The following is an 18,378-nucleotide window of genomic DNA, read 5'->3' as shown; positions in this document are numbered from 1 at the left end:
GGATATAATATTTTGGGTAAATATCGAGCTGTGTTATGAAATTTTAAGAAAAAAAAACTAAAAATAAACTGAAACTGGTAGACTATACTGTCAGTACATCAATCATTAGCCGACTCAGGCCATTCAGGCCTTTGATTCTATTTTTAGACCTACTGACCTAGTTTTTGACCGCACATGACCCTGTTTCGAACTTGACCTAGATATCATCAAGATGAACACTCAGACCAACTTTCATACAGATCCCATGAAAAATATGGCCTCTAGAGAGGTCACAAGGTTTTTCTATTATTTGACCTACTGACCTAGTTTTTGAAGCCAGGTGACCCACTTTCTAACCTGACCTAGATATCATCAAGATGAACATTCTGACCAATTTTCATGAAGATCTCATGAAATATATGGCCTCTAGAGAGGTCACAAGGTTTTTCTATTTTTAGACCTACTGACCTAGTTTTTTAAGGCACATGACCCAGTTTTGAACTTGACCTAGATATCATCAAGATGAACATTCAAACAAACTTTCATACAGATCCCATGAAAAATATGGCCTTTAGAGAGGTCACAAGGTTTTTCTATTATTTGACCTACTGACCTAGTTTTTGATGGCAAGTGACCTAGATATCATCAAGGTAAACGTTCTGACCAATTTTCATGAAGATCTTGTGAAATATATGGCCTTTAGAGAGGTCACAAGGTTTTTCTATTTTTAGACCTACTGACCTAGTTTTTGATGGCACGTGACCCAGTTTCGAACTTGACCTAGATATCATCAAGATGAACATTCTGACCAATTTTCATAAAGATCTCACAAAAAATGTGACCTCTAGAGTGGTCACAAGCAAAAGTTTATGGACGGACGGACGCACCGACGTACGGACGGACGACGGACGACGGACACCGCGCGATCACAAAAGCTCACCTTGTCACTTTGTGACAGGTGAGCTAAAAATCATCAAACAACATAAGCTTAAATATGAATCAATAATAATTTTAAAAATATTATTTTACAGATAAAACAACATTTAATTGCAAGTGATAAAACAAAATCTGAAGTATTATGTTGTTTTCATTTTTATAACGTCATGATGTACTTCCGGAGTATGGACGTAAAGTTCCTGCACTTTTTAGCTCACCTGTCACAGAGTGACAAGGTGAGCTTTTTGTGACCGCTTGATGTCCGTCGTCCGTCAACAATTTCTAAAAAAATCTTCTTCTTGAAAACCACTGGACAGAATTACACTAAACTTCACTGGAATGATCCTTGGGTGGCCCCCTTTCAAAACTGTTCAAAGAATTGAATTCCATGCAGAACTGTGGTTGCCATGGCAACCAAAAGGAAAAACTTTAAAAAATCTTCTTGTCCAAAACCACAGGGCCTAGGGCTTTGATATCTGGTGTGTAGCATCATCTAGTGGTCCTCTATCAAAATTGTTCAAATTATCCCTCCAGGGTCAAATATGGCCCCGCCCCGGGGGTCACATGGTTTATATAGACCTATATAGGGAAAACTTTGAAAATCTTCTTGTACAAAACCACATGGACTAGGGCTTTGATATTTGGTATGTAGCATCATCTAGTGGGCCTCTACCAATATTGTTCAAATTATTCCCCTTGGGTCAAATATGGCCCCACCCCTGGGGTCACATGGTTTATATAGACTTATATAAAGAAAACTTTGAAAATCTTCTTGTACAAAACCACATGGCCTAGGGCTTTGGTATTTGGGATGTAGCATCATCTAGGGGTCCTCTACCAAGATTGTTCAAATTATCCCCCTAGGATCAAATATGGCCCCGCCCCTGGGGTCCCAAGTTTTACATAGACTTACATAGGAAAAAAAGTTTAAAAATCTTCATGTCTGAAACCACAACACTTAGACCTTTGATATTTGGTTTGTAGTATTGTCTTATGGTCCTCAACCAAAGTTGTTCAAATTGTACCCATTGGGTGAAAAGAGGCCCTACCCTGGGGGTCCCAAGTTTTATATAGATTTATATAGGAAAAAGCTTTAAAAATCTCCTTGTCTGAAACCATATGACCTAGGCTTTTGATATTTGGTATAATGCATTGTCTAGTAGTCCTCTACCAATATTGTTCAAATTATGCCCCTGGGGTTAAAAGTGGCCCCGCCCTGGGGTCGCTTAGTTATTATGTGAGTTATATAGGAAAAATACTTAAAAAATCATCTGATCCTATTTCCAAGACTGTTTAATTATAATTACCTGATGACCCCAAGTAATATGATGTTACTTGACTGTGACCTTGACCTACTGACCTACTTTCTTGCTTTTTAAGATACAGCCTTGAAATTTTGATGACATACAGTTTTGCTCACAAATCGTAAAACTGAATTTCATTGACCACGAATGTGACCTACTGACTTCCTTAATATTTTATCATCAAACTAGACTTATATAGGAAAAAACTTTAAAAATCTTCTTGTCTGAAATCACAAGACCTAGGCCTTTGATATTTGGTACGTAGCATTGCCTTGTGGTCCTCTACAAAGATTGTTCAAATTATGCCCCTGGGGTGAAAAGAGGCCCTGCCCTTGGGGTCCCAAGTTTTACATAGACTTATATAGGAATTTTAAAAAAAAATCTTCCTGTCTGAAAGTTCAAGGCCTAGGCCTTTGATATTTGGTATGTAGCATTGCCTAGTGGATCTCTAACAAGATTGTTCAAATTATGTCCCTGGGGTGAAAAGAGGCCCTGCCCCAGGGGTCACTTGTTATATGAGTTATATAGGAAAAAATACTTCAAAAATTATCAGATCATATTTCCTAGACTGTTTAATTATAATTACCTGATGACCCCAAGTAATTAGGGGTCACCTGACTGTGACCTTGACCTACTGACCTACTTTCTTTTTTTTAGCTCACCTGAGCACAAAGTGCTCAGGGTGAGCTATTGTGATCGCTCACCATCCGGTGGCTGGCCACACTTTCCTTTAAACAACATCTCCTCCTAAACCACCAGGCCAATTTTGATGAAACTTCACAGGGATGTTCCTTGGATAGTTTTCTTTAAATATTGTTCAAGGAATTGAATCCCATACAGAATCCTAGTTGCCATGGCAATCAGAAGGAAAAACATTGAAAATCTTCTTGACCAAAACCACAGGTCCAAGGGCTTTGATATTTGGTATGTAGCATCATCTAGTGGTCCTCTACCAAGATTGTTCAAATTATCCCCCTAGGGTCAAACATGGCCCCGCCCTTGGGGTCACATGGTTTATATAGACTTGTATAAGGAAAACTTTGAAAATCTTCTACAAAACCACATGGCTTGGAGCTTTAATATTTGGTATGTAGCATTGTGTAGTAGTCATTTACCAAGAATGCACACAATATCGTCTGGGGTTAAAACTGGCCCCACCCTGGGGAGTGCACATGGTTTAAATAGACTTGTATAGGGAAAAACCTTTAAAAAAAATGTTGTCTCATTGTCTCAAACCATAAGGCCCAGAGCTTAGATATTTAATATATGGCATGCTCTAGTGGTTCTCTTCCAAGATTTTTCAAATCATGGCCCTTGGGTCAATATATGCCACGCCCAATGGGTCTCTTGTTTAAGATACAGCCTTGAAATATTGATGACTTACACAGTTTTGCACACAAATCGTAAAACTGAATTTCATTGACCATGAATGTGACCCACTGACTTTCTTAATATTTTATCATCAGTTTGACATTTGAAACATGTAGCTCATATTACTCAGGTGAGCGATCCAGGGTTATCATGACCCTCTTGTTCTACTGATAATGTCTCATGACCTTGCATGAGGTCAAATAACATCAAGCTTGAGAAAGGTCTGAGGCATAATTCAACAGAACATATTTCATTGAATAATGTATCAAAGCGAAATTGAAGCAGAGATAATCCAGACCATCAACTTTCACTCACAGCACTCCCTGAACCATCCAACAAGTTCCCTTCCAGTAGGGGACTAATGATCTCAACTACAGCTTCACCCTAACCTTGCAAAATTTCTGTAATGAACTTGTTTGTCTTTCAATGTGGACAGTAATATAAACTGTTAAAAGGGTTGCTTACAAAAAAGATACCGACTACATGGCAAACAGTGTAGATCTTGATCAGACTGCACAGCTGTGCAGGCTGATTATGATCTGCACTGGAGGCAAATGCAGAATCAATTCAAGGATATAAATTAGGAGGGGCCAAGTAGACCATGGCCCAGATTTTGGGCTGGGCCGCTAAATTGTTGGAGAAAATGCCCATATATAGTGTTTTGATATTCGCTATATCAGTGATGTAAATAGTAACATGCTTTATCTTATCTAGGACTGGGACGGTAACTTGGTTCTTCAGGTCCGATTCAATTACTGGGTGAAATCGGTTGCAATTTTGCAAAACCGTAAGTGCTCTCAAACAATAAACATCACAAGTCGTACTTTATCATTATACATTTCTTTGACCAGCACATAGATCTACAGTATATTTCCGCTAAAACACACCAACTGAACTTAATCAATAGTCTCGAATTTGAATGTCCACTTATATTTAAAATAAGACACCAACTGGCTTCTGGATGATAACTCAAGAATGCTTGAGCCTAGGATCATGGAAGTTGATATGGAAGTTGGTCATGACCAGCAAATGACCCCTATTGATTTTTAGGTCAGTCGGTCAGTCACATTGACCCAGAATAGTAGAACTTTTGTGTACAGTTTAAACCAAATAATTTCTGTTCCTTGTGCAATTACAGAATGGGGCAAGGGGCATTTCGTGTTCTGCGAGCTCTTGTTTCAGTGTAGTCATAAAATAAAATATGTACTGTATGATCATAGCAGTGAATATCACATAGTTTAAGTCAACAAAGTTGAATATTCACCACATCATACAATAACTGTTTACTATTCAATGTCATAATGAAAATGTCTGGGTTTCAATGGGAACACTTAATTTTGCACCAAGACATATAAAGGACTGGGAGAGAGTTTACAAACAAGCAACAAATAATTACCTCCAAGAAATCTTGCTTTGTATGCCACAGTTCAGTTATGAAGGGCTGGAGGTCTTGAAATGTTTTTTTGGGAGTTGTTGCTAAAACTCTCAGATGCTTATAGCTTCTTCTAAGCGAACTCTGGTAAGTTGGTCCCCACCAACGATGACTTTGAACTTTTCAAGCAGCTCATCTGACCCTAAATCATATTTTTAGGTATCAAAATTTGATAAAATACAAATTTCTTAACTTTTCTTTATTGATGAATTAATACTGTGTTACTGATTTCACAGAGTGAAATATACTTTAAAATCATAACATCATACTCAATCTTAACATTTATATAACCAAAGAATGAAAAACTTTCATATACTAAATATAGAAATTTTACATGACAGTCCTAATGATTTTTCAGCAACAATACTTTTTATAACAAATGTTTGTAATAAAATTAATTCTGAAAATAAAAAAAATAATAACATTAGCCTTTTCAGAAATATCATTCACATTTACTAAATTTACTAAATAACTGTGAAAAAAAAAAACACTTTAATTTCTTCTACTATAAATGTTCAAACAGTTTCCAAGAAACTAAAGGTATGTCTTTATTTAGCACTTACCATTACAATATTGTTTCTTAATTGAAATTACCTGTTTAATTCTGCTAGCAGCACAATAGTTATTTTCCATTTTGTACAAGCTTGTAACCATGTTGAGATAACAATAACATTCAAACAATAAAACTGAAAGTTGAAACCAACAAGTTGAAATTCTGAACAGTGTCATGCACAACCTAATAAACAGAAAGAAGTTGTCGCACTTTAGTGGCACTTTTATAAACGTTGGCACAGTTCATTTATCGTGAAATCATTTTATTTCAAATTCCATGCTTTGGTCAAAGGGTATTTCATGGATTTCAATTTTTAGCTCATCTGAGCACAAAGTGCTCAAAGGTGAGCTTTTGTGATCGCCCTGTGTCCGTCGTCAGTCCGTCGTCAACAATTTGACAGTTAACACTCTAGAGGTCACAATTTTGGCCCAATCTTAATGAAACTTGGTCAGAATGTTACCCTCAATAACATATTGGAAGAGTTTGATATTGGGTCATCTGGGTTCAAAAACTAGGTCACAGGTCAAATCAAATAAAAAGCTTGTTAACACTCTAGAGGTCACAATTTTGGACCAATCTTAATGAAACTTGGTCAGAATGTTACCCTTAATAAAATCTTGGGCAAGTTTGATATTGGGTCATCTGGGGTCAAAAACTAGGCCACCAGGTCAAATCAAAGGAAAATTTGTTAACACTCTAGAGGTCACAATTTTGGCCCAATCTTAATTAAACATGTTCAGAATGTTACCCTCAATAAAATCTTGGACAAGTTTGATATTAGGTCATCTGGAGTCAAAAACTAGGTCACCAGGTCAGATCAAAGGAAAAGCTTGTTAACACTCTAGAGATCACAATTTTAGCCCAATCTTAATGAAACTTGGTCAGAATGTTATCCTAAGTAAAATCTTGGACGAGTTTGATATTTGTCATCTGGGGTCAAAAACTAGGTCACCAGGTCAAATCAAAGGAAAAGCTTGTTAACGCTGTAGAGGTAACATTTATGGTTGTTCCTAATCTCCGTACCGTACATCTATATTAGGCAACTTTCGGTTTTCACGGAGTGTGGCGGAACAGTCGAAGCTATATATAGATTTATTGGCTAATATATTTACAACTATTTTGGATTCTGGCTAATACATTTACGATTATAGAAGCATAGCATCGTGAGACAAGGGGAAGGTGTGAATATTTACTTTAAATGATATATGTTTTTATGCCCCCGAAGGGAGGCATATTAGTTTTCAACTGTCCGTCCGTTCGTTCGTTAGATCGTCACAACGTTAACTTTTTGCATGAAGGCACTTTACTCACGAACCACTGCACCCAGGACCTTCAAACTTCACATGCTGATAGTACTTATTGAGTATACTATCCCTAATGACTTTGGGGTCACCAGGTCAAAGATCAAGGTCACAGGGGCCAACGTTAACTTTTTGCATGAAGGCACTTTACTCGCGAACCACTGCACCCAGGACCTTCAAACTTCACATGCTGATAGTACTTATTGAGTATACTACCCCTAATGACTTTGGGGTCACCAGGCCAAAGGTCAAGGTCACAGGGGCCAACGTTAACTTTTTGCATGAAGGTACTTTACTCACGAACCACTGCACCCAGGACCTTCAAACTTCACATGCTGATAGTACTTTATGAGTACACCAACCCTACTGACTTTGGGGTCACCAGGCAAAGGTCAAGGTCACAGGGGCCAGTGTTAACTTTTTGCATGAAGGCACTTTACTGGCAAACCACTTCACCCAGGACCTTCAAACTTCACATGCTGATAGTACTTATTGAGTACAACACCCCTACTGACTTTGGGGTCACCAGGTCAAAGGTCAAGGTCACCAGGCCAAAGGTCAAGGTGCTGCGGAGGCGTGTGTCAACATTAGTGACAGCTCTTGTTTAATGAATGAGTGATATTTCCAAATAGATGTACTGGCTTATAAAATTTGTGGTATATTTAAGACTCTTTCGGATTCTGGCTAATACATTAAGTATAGTGGCATGAAAATAGAATTTTGGTGGTATATATATAGTTGGCATCACTATACCACAGTAACTCAGAAAATCAGAACTACACTCCAAAGTTTGTTTTTTGTTGTTGGAATAGTGGCTGGGCCCATCAAGGGATGAAATTATGCCAAAATGACTAAAAAGGGGGGACGCTTGAGTCGAAAGGCCTATTGTACATATCTTTTGTAGATATACTGCACACTTTAAGATGACAATGGCTTAAAATAAAGTGATCATTAATATGTGTTTTCAATTTCAGCTCTAATGAGCTGATTCAGAACATTCCTGTTTTTCTGACAGGACCTTATATCATACTTTTTGTTTAAAGATATGCTAATACAAGAATCCAATACATGAATGAAATATTGAATGAGAATTTAATAACATTATCAGTTAAATTACAAACATTTCTGTGAAATCTCGTACAACTAAACGTATTATCACGTAACAAAAGAATTTAAACAGACAAATAGAAATGGAAATAGTTTATAAATAGCAACACATCTTGGAAATTAAATAAAACAAAACTGAAATGACCACTGCTGGAACAACCAGTCACATTTCTTTTAATTAAGAATTTCCGGCTAGTAAAATAAATTGGTCCAAATCAATTTAGTTTTGGTAGTATTTAAAAAAAAATATTGCACATATCGATTTATACAATGTTGAAAAGAAATACTTGAAATTCGGTGCATATCGGCAAAAAAACAAAAAACAACAAAAAACAACAACACAGAATTGTCAGTTGCATATAATATGTGCATTCCCATGTATGCTCATATGTCAGTGTATTGATGTTAAAGTCTCTAGTACATAGACGTCTGCGCAGGTTATGAATTTTGACGTGAATTTGGATTTACTAACTAAAGATACATTAGATGTTATTCTAGACAATGGTGTTAGAAGTGACCTATTCGAATAACTGGATTATATTATTGGATTATTTAACCGGAGGGCTTAGAATTGGTATTGATAAACTTTATATCTATTGTTGGAAATAATAACATTAAATAACAATATAATGGGAGTGCTACTTCCATTTGCCGGTCTGAATGGTTAAAACATAGCCACAATCTTGAAAACCATTTATATCATTGAAGCGTTCTTGAAGAAGTTGTTGCCCAAAGTTAATTACTCTGTCATTTAGTTTTTTGTCATAATTAATGTCAAATTTATCTGAGATTTTTAGCTGGAATCCAAGTTCTGGATTCCTTCTGTATTATTTTTCTTGAATGAATGGTCATATATAACGATGATGTTCATGGCATTGTTTCCTGTCATAGTCTCAAAGACGGAATTCCTTAAACGATACTGAACTGTAGATTCCTCCTTTCCTGCCATTTAATCATTTATCGCGGAAGTACAAATATCATTGTCTATTGGGCCGTTTTCATTTAAAGAATTGTCAGAAATGTCATTTCTCATTTCATGTTCAGAAATTTTCATTTTCTTGCAGCTGGATGGAGACATGTTTTTACACAGTTCCCTTAAAATAGACTTAGGTTGTTTCACATCATTTGGAGAAGTTGTATACTGCTGAGTATCTAATATATTTGGCGCGATATTGTTTTTCAATGCAACGTTTTCTTTGTTGGCATCACTATTTGGGACTGCATTTATAATACAGTCCATTTCATCATACCTATCGATTGGTCTTGGTTTTTTCTTTCCAGCCACCTTGTTTTGCTGCTTTTTACTGTTCACGTGGATTTGTGTCAAGTTTATTGTTCTTTAACTTTTCTTTCTTTCAATCCAACACTCATTTTGATGGCCATTATGTGATAATAAAGATTTATAGACGGACATTTACATGAAGGTTTTGGGAAGAGGGTCACAGTATATTTATCACCAGCGGGAGCCTTCAACTATCCAAGCTCCAGCCTCTGGAACATGAATGAGTCTTTTTTCCTTGATTACACAAAGTGCCAATGCGCGCTAAGAAACATTTGCTTGTCCAAGAGATTCAGTACCACTTTTCAATAAATTGTCAACCTCCTACACTATTTCTGGTGCCACAAGTATACACTTAAGATCAGGAAACACTGATAATTCGTGAATGAAATTTTCTATGTGGTATATTGGTCGGCTTTCCAAGCGTCCTTTTTAGCTCACCTGTCACGAAGTGACAAGGTGAGCTTTTGTGATCGCGCAGCGTCCGTCGTCCATGCATGTGTCCGTGCGTAAACTTTTCCTTGTGACATCTCTAGAGGTCACAGTTTTCATGGGATCTTTATGAAAATGGGTCAGAATGTTCATCTTGGTTAATTCTAGGTTAAGTTCGAAACTGGGACATGTGCGGCCAAAAAGTAGGTCAGTAGGTCTAAAAAAAGAAAAACCTTGTGACCACTCAAGAGGCCATAATTTTCAATGGATCTTCATGAAAATTGGTCAGAATGTTCACCTTGATGATTTCTAGGTCAAGTTTGAAACTGGGTCATGTGTGGCCAATAACTAGGTCAGTAGGTCTAAAAATAGAAAAACCTTGTGACCACTCTAGAGGCCATAATTTTCAATGGATCTTCATGAAAGTTAGTCAGAATGTTCATCTTGATGATATCTAGGTTAAGTTCAAATCTGGGTCACGTGCGGCCAATAACTAGGTCAGTAGGTCTAAAAATAGAAAAACCTTGTGACCTCTCTAGAGGCCATATTTTTCATGAGATCTTCATGAATATTGGTCAGAATGTTTACCTTGATGATATCTAGGTCAAGTTCAAAACTGGGTCACGTGAGGTCAAAAACTAGGTCAGAAGGTCTAAAAATAGAAAAACCTTGTGACCTCTCTAGAGGCCATATTTCTCAATGGATCTTCATGAAAATTGGTCAGAAAATTCACCTTGATGATATCTAGGTCAAGTTTGAAACTGGGTCACATGCAATCAAAAACTAGGTCAGTAGGTCTGAAAATAGAAAAACTTTGTGACCTTTCTAGAGGCCATATTTTTCATGGGATCTTTATGAAAATTGGTCAGAATGTTCACCTTGATGATATCTAGGTCAAGTTCGAAACTGGGTCATGTGTGGTCAATAACTAGGTCAGTAGATCTAAAAATAGAAAAACCTTGTGACCTCTTTAGAGGTCATATTTTCAAGAGATCTTCATGAAAATTGGTCAGAATGTTCAACTTGATGATAACTAGGTCAAGTTCGAAACTTGGTCACGTGCGGTCAAAAACTAGGTCAGTAGGTCTAAAAATAGAAAAACCTTGTGATGTCTCTAGAGGCCATATTTCTCAATGGATCTTCATGAAAATTGGTGAGAATGTTCAGCTTGATGATATCTAGGTCAAGTTCGTAACTGGGTCATGTGCGGTCAAAAACTAGTTCAGTAGGTCGAAAAATAGAAAAACCTTGTGACCTCTCTAGAGGCCATATTTTTCACGAGGTCTTCATGAAAATTGGTGAGAATGTTCACCTTGATGATATCTAGGTCAAGTTTAAAAGTGGGTCACGTGCCTTCAAAAACTAGGTCATTAGGTCAAATAATAGAAAAACCTTGTGACCTCTCTAGAGGTCATATTTTTCAATGGATCTTCATGAAAATTGGTCAGAATTTTTTATCTTGATGATATTTAGGTCAAGTGCTCAAAAACTAGGTCACTATGTCAAATAACAGAAATAACAAAGTCATACTCAGTTCAACACTGGGTCATGTGGGGATAGGTGAGCGATTCAGGACCATCATGGTTCTCTTGTTATTTGAGTCACCATTTGATGAATAAACATACACTTCACCGGCCTTTGGTTTGTATGGTGGATTAGGAGTGACCATCTCAATGTCAGGATCGTCAAGAATGGCTTTTGCCGTTTTCCAGTCAAGAATATTGTTCTCTTGCATATACACTTTATTTTCATAGCCACCTCCAACCAAAGTTGGATGTTTTACTTCCACATCACACGATAAGACAAATTTGTCTGGGAGTTCGATTACCCAAACATCACATTTAGTACGAGGACGTACTTGCACTGGAGAGGTGGATGATTCAGTACTAGAAGTTTTGACACTGTCGTTCTTGCATTGTACTGAAGATTACCTGGGAACAAATGTTTCAAATTGAGCCGATGTTTTCTCTGGTACTGATACAATTACAGCGGAAGTCTGTGATGAATGTGTTGGAATCACTACTGGTTCGTTTGGAGAAATCACACCTGCTTCAGTTTCAGCATGTTGACACTTCAATATTGTGTCCTCTATGTATCTGCCGACAAATTCTGCACCTTTGTAGATCATATGACGGCCGTCGAGGATAAGTAGTTCTCTATTGACGCCTGAAAATAGAATCAAAGATGAGAAATTTTAGGACTGAAATAAAGGGATTTGCTTAACTTATTCCTGAAAACAACGATATTCTTACAACAAAAACATTAAAAAAAGAGGTTATAGGTCATTAGATTTGTATAGAGAATTTGCAAGAGTCCTGCAGCGGAAATATTGCGCGAGTTCGAGTGCTATGTTATTCCGCCAAAGAAGGATACTTAGCGCATATTTCTTGATTAAAAACTTATATTTTTATTACATAATTATGTAAATTATATGAACGATATAAATTTGGTGTAAAGGGCTGAGACAATTTCAGTGCGATGCATACGTGAAATTGACATCACAAATGACGATATGAAATCTAAACGTCAATATAAATGATACATATTTATTATTAGCCCGAGTAAAGTTGCAAAAAATATTGTCGTCAAAGAACTTTTAAACTACAAACATAAAAATCACGTTACAAATGAGTTCACACACAGACATGAAATTTAACGTCACTATAGAAAAATGTTGGTGTTTCAGGTTCCATTGAAACTTAACGTAATTTTTAAATGAGTATGTAATTATTAGTTATTATCTAATAATGCTAAACATATTTGGCGTATGAAAACAGTCCATGCAAGTGATAAAAAACCAGACTGTTCTCCGACACTAAATATATTTAGACAGCGTGCCTTATATGAGAACAGCAAAAGACAGAGATAGAATAAAAATAAACAAACAGAAAAAAGGAAGAGAATCTGGAAACGTACAGCCAGAGAGAGTAAGGCTGCTTTTATTTGTTTCCGTCTCACGCATGGTCTGTAATAATTATTGATATTTCAAGGAACTTTAGATGTTATAATATCATACATCAGCTGCAGAAAGATTGTAACAGTGCCATTGAAATAAATTCACTCACGGGTTGCCATTAATTTATAAAAATGATTTTAATTTTCGTATGCTGAATCCAGCCTTTATTCAACGTTTTCCAGAAAATTGGCGTTACGCTATCACATTTGGTACATCTAAACTTGCAGAACTGCATTAATATTTATTTTTGGAAAGATAGCAGCATTACCGTTTTGATAAATTCATGGGTAGCCTTTTATTCATATACTGACCGAGTCCTTATCAATTCTGTGTTATCTTAGTTTTATTTAATTCAATCAAATAACATAGTCATTGTGCAAAAGGTACCGTAACACTATTATTTGTTGAAGACGTGTTATTATTGGCTTTAGTACCTGCGAGACTAGTAAATCCTGGAAACTGTAGAAAATGTAGCCATGTGACAACAGACGCTATCTGTCTCAGAGAAGAGTTCACTGCTGAGGCTATGCTATTGAAGTGTTGAACAAAACCACTGGCAATCAAGTCTGTCCTATACAACGTGGTAACACACTACAAACTATCACCTTTGCGCTGAAAAAAAAAATGAAGATGAATAATAACTTTACTAGATGAAATTCATATGATGTCCAGAACTAAATGCATATAGAAAGGAGCAAGGGTATAAAGTTAGATTTGGAGACTATTCTCAAAAGGCCACAGTGCCATTGGTCAGCTTAAAGTTTGAGGTAAAAATCGAATAATCAAATGCTTTTGAAATGAGATGGATGTACAAATCATTGTTTCTTGTCTACTGGAAACGAAAAAATTGCGTGCTTAAGAACACATGTTAAGAACATAAGGTGACAAGACATAGATCTGAATAATTCAACATTAAGCACCGATTCAGTTACATCATTCAAACACGTATATTTTATTTACATTTTCCGGCTACCCAAAACATATTCCACATAAAAACCTACTGCTTATTTTCACTTAAGAAAATATTTAGTACATGTGAGGACGTCTTCATTATAATCGTGTTTATTTCTCTGTGTCTATCTAACCATTTAGCACAATCGTGAAAAAATAATGAAACTGACCTTATTTCACTTCATTTTTCAAATAATTACCGTGGATTGACAGAGTGGATCTTTTCACACAATAGTTGGAAGTCGGTGATGATTTGTTTGACACTGCACAACCAAGTGATATCGTTCTCACCAGCTACTACAGCCACGACCTGGGTTAAATAGATATTAATAATATATAAATAATACTTCTTTTCAAAAATCTTCACGTATTTTGAAGGCCGTTGGTTTATATCGTGTGAGCACAGTAAGAACATGAATAACATCATGTGTGAGAATGATGCCGGGAACTTTGTAGTTGTTCAGGTTAGCTTAATCTGAACAAAAGTAATGTATATCTTAACAGTTAATACTCCTAAAAAGTACAAAAAATGTATCTTTAGGAATTTTTTGGCGATGTGTCTAAATTTTCCCCCAAAAATTTCAACTAGTTCTTTGACCTAGGTGGTTATTCAGATTATGGTCAACTAATGGAACAAACTTATAAACTTATACCATTATATAAAATTTTACTGTAAAATAAACGAGAAAAAAATCCCGCTTCTATTTTGCTGTACTGTCATAAATTTTCCTCTTTTTAGCTCACCTGAGCAATGCTCAGGTGAGTTTTTCTGATCGCTCGATGTCCGGCGTCTGTCGTCTGTCGTCTGTCTGTCGTCTGTCTGTCAACATTTAGCTTGTGTATGCGATAGAGGCTGTATTTTTCAACTGATCTTCATGAAACTTGGTCAGAATGATTACCTTGATGAAATCTAGGCCGAGTTCGAAAATGAGTCATCTGGGGTCAAAAACTAGGTCACTAGGTCAAATCAAAGAAAAACCTTGTGTATGCGATAGAGGCTGTATTTTTCAATTGATCTTCATGAATTTTGGTCAGAATAATAACCTTGATGAAATCTAGGCCGAGTTCGAAAATGGGTCATCTTGGGTCAAAAACTAGGTCACTAGGTCAAATCAAAGAAAAACCTTGTGTATGCGATAGAGGCTGTATTTTTCAACTGATCTTCATGAATATTGGTCAGAATGATTGCCTTGATGAAATCTAGGCCGAGTTTGAAAATGGGTCATCTCGGGTCAAAAACTAGGTCACTAGGTCAAATCAAAGAAAAACCTTGTGTATGCGATAGAGGCTGTATTTTTCAATTATTCTTCATGAATATTGGTCAGAATGATAATCTTGATGAAATCTAGGCCGAGTTTGAAAATGAGTCATCTCGGTTTAAAAACTAGGTCACTAGGTCAAATCAAAGAAAAACCTTGTGTATGCGATAGAGGCTGTACTTTTCAATTGATCTTCATGAATATTGGTCAGAATGATTGCCTTGATGAAATCTAGGCGAGTTCGAAAATGGGTCATCTCGGGTCAAAAACTAGGTCACTAGGTCAAATCAAAGAAAAACCTTGTGTATGCGATAGAGGCGGTATTTTTCAATTGATCTTCATGAATTTTGGTCAGAATGATTACCTTGATGAAATCTAGGCCGAGTTCGAAAATGGGTCATCTCAGGTCAAAAACTAGGTCACTAGGTCAAATCAAAGAAAAACCTTGTGTATGCGATAGAGGCTGTATTTTTCAACTGATCTTCATGAAATTTAGCCAGAATGATAACCTTGATAAAATCTAGGCCGAGTTCGAAAATGGGTCATCTTGGGTCAAAAACTAGGTCACTAGGTCAAATCGAAGAAAAACATTGTGTATGCAATAGAGGATGTAGTTTTCAATTGATCTTCATGAAATTTGGTCAGAGTGATTGCCTTGATGAAATCTAGGTCGAATTTGAATATGGGTTATCTGAGGTCAAAAACTAGGTCACTAGGTCAAATTAAAGAAAAATCTTGTGTATGCGATAGAGACTGTTTTTTTTTCAATTGATTTTTATGAAATTTGGTCAGGATGATTGCCTTGATAAAATCTAGGTCGAGTTTGAACATGGGTCATCTAGGGTCAAAAACTAGGTCATATCTAAGAAAATGCTTGTTTTTTATCGCAAGAGACCAATTTTTTGGTCCAATCTTAATGAAAATTGGTCAGAATATTTGTTTCCATGAAATCACTAGGTCAAACATGTTTTACACTGTTATGGTGTGTTTCTTAGGTGAGCGACCTAGGGCCATCTTGGCCCTCTTGTCGTTTGAGAAGAATATTTTATATAAAAAAAATACATGTACAAAGATTCATTTAAAACTTATAATTTATTAAAAACCACAACAACATCATTTTGTTTTATTTTAAAACCACATTTCTATTTACGTCCACGAGGTCACGTACCCTATTCCGCCGCACTAACATAAACCTTTTTACAAAGAAAACAAAACGTTTTACTCAATGTATTTAAATTACTGCCGCTTTTTCATTATTTAAGATTTTTTAATTCTGTTTTCTGTTCTTTCTGGTCAAAAGTCCGAATTTTATGCCCATAGTATGTATCACTTATTTTCTCTTAGAAAGAAATCAGTAATTAACTTTATTAAGATCGCGCTGTTTGAAATTTAACAGATGATTATATGAAAACTCGACCGTTTTCATACAAATATGCTTACATTTCCGTCGATATTTTATTGAAATCTTTGTAGAATTCAAATTGTATTACTTCTCAAGCAATGTTGAAAAACTGAAGCGATAATTTAAAAAAATGAATGCACTACGCGCGTTTTTTTGTGTACGTGTCGATAAAAAAAAGTAACGGAGATGTAAATTTGAAATTACGATAGGTCGCACGTGCTCTCAGAATGGAAAATTACTGGCATGGAGTTTTTATATCTTTATGATTCGCGGGTAAATTCCAGTCAATCAAAGTAGCAACTGAACTATCTCAAAGTTTGTTAACGTTTTTCAAGATTCATTAAAGCTACGACGTAAAAACCACTCGCCCGATCGGTCGAGTATACAGCGAGATCCACTCGTCCTATCCAGACTTAAACTCGCCAATGCGAGCGGGCGAGTGGAATTTTACACCCCTGCCTTTGCCAAGTGCAAAGCCTTAATTCTAATCACATTTCTCGTCACAATATAAGCACTTTCCCGTAATTCTAAAATCCAATTTAACAAGTCTGTCTCTAGCCCCTCGTATGGGCTCAAACGCACAACACGACGTTTCTGTCCTTTAGGACCTTCGATAATTCTGTCCTTGGATTTACGCCAGTCTCGTACAAGTTTTTCGCTGACCCCAAACTCGAGTTCAGCGGCACAATTGTTAGAAGATTCTGCGAATTCTATTACACGAATTTTGAATGCATTATCATATGCAACACGCTTCCGTTTAGGCATTTTGTCACAGTTCTATCAAAATAATAACGGATAATCCGATGCGTGCGTGAAATTTAACAGTTTTATGACAGTTTATATCTCAAACAGAAATCAATACAAGAATGAATTCATCATAAAGGTATCTAGCATATTTACGAAACTGTTACAACAATTGATGTGCATAATTACTGAAGACACGCCTTCGACCTATGAAAAAAATGCTTGACATTGAGTAATAAATTTTGATTGGTTATGGGAGTGCCAAATGACTGAGTAAATATTTCTGATTGGTGGTGGTTCACGGGGTGCAGTGTTTTTGTGCATATCATTATTCGCAGGCTTTGTCGGTGTGAATGTCGCTTTGACAAAAGATAAAATAGCCGCCAATTCTTTTGATATCGAGGTGATTCGGCACCTGCTAGCTGTCATGTTATTAACACGGATTAACTTGAGAGGACAGTACGACTCGGTTCGTTTTTGTTCTACTGTTACAAACAAAGTATCTTTAATTATGTTTGCCGATACTTGCTAAAAATTTCTTTTTTGCCGAACGCGGATAAAAAGGGATATATTATATTTAATAATTAAAGATTGACTTTATTGTTTTACAAATGAGTGCCATTCCTACTTTATTTTTAATTATAATGTTTGCCGATACTTGCAAAAAATTTCTTTTTGCCGAACGCGGATTAAAATAACGAATACCCGGTAAAAGCTTTACGAAAGATTGACTTTATTGTTTTACAAATGAGTGTCATTCCTACTTATTTTTTAATTACGTTTGCCGAAACTTGCAAAAGAAAAATTCTACAAATGCCTGGTAAAAGCTTTTCGATACTGTATTTGAAAATAATTAAAAAGATTTAATTTATTGTTTTACGAACGAGTGCCATTGCAGCTTTTTCACTATACTTTATATAACTTGCATAAGAAAACATTGTCACTATTTTACGAACCGTCTTGCCGATACCGGTAACGGGTGGATACGGCGTCCGATATTTATACAAGACAAACATGGCGCTCGGTTGGGAAATGACAAAAACATTATTTTCATTTGATATTGCAACCATAAGTCGACCCAAGAATGTAAACTGTATATTTGATCCTTGAAAACTCGACTAATGGCCGCTAATATATGGTACATATTTAACTGTTTCATTAAGCTTTTGCTAAATATTGTCAGTTATATCTTTATACAATAAATTGTCAATAGATATATCTTTAGTCATTAATTAATGATTTAAGCAATGGGGAGGACCTAGATAATGTTGGAATAACTTTTGGCCAAACCCAATTGTATGTATATGATTAAATGCGTGTATAAATGTGATGTACACATGTGTGAATATATATATATATATAGCTAATTCAA

The 18,378-nt window shown here is 36.1% G+C and overlaps 2 long non-coding RNA genes across 2 annotated transcripts in view; one reads left to right on the top strand and one right to left on the bottom strand.

The window, feature by feature from the left end:
• The window catches only part of LOC123562782 (uncharacterized), a 77,620-nt gene that overhangs the window by 49,829 nt on the left and 9,413 nt on the right, over positions 1-18,378 (top strand). The gene's annotated exons all lie outside the window — the stretch shown is intronic.
• On the bottom strand, positions 11,000-14,328 carry LOC128555155 (uncharacterized). Its single transcript, XR_008369848.1, has 3 exons — positions 13,772-14,328; positions 13,085-13,262; positions 11,000-11,860 (listed from the first exon to the last, which is right to left on the bottom strand). It is a non-coding gene; the product is annotated as an uncharacterized LOC128555155 (long non-coding RNA).

The sequence above is a fragment of the Mercenaria mercenaria genome, chromosome 2 (assembly GCF_021730395.1).
Source record: "Mercenaria mercenaria strain notata chromosome 2, MADL_Memer_1, whole genome shotgun sequence".
In the NCBI taxonomy this organism is placed as follows: domain Eukaryota; kingdom Metazoa; phylum Mollusca; class Bivalvia; order Venerida; family Veneridae; genus Mercenaria; species Mercenaria mercenaria.
This window is presented reverse-complemented; position numbering and strand designations above follow the sequence as displayed.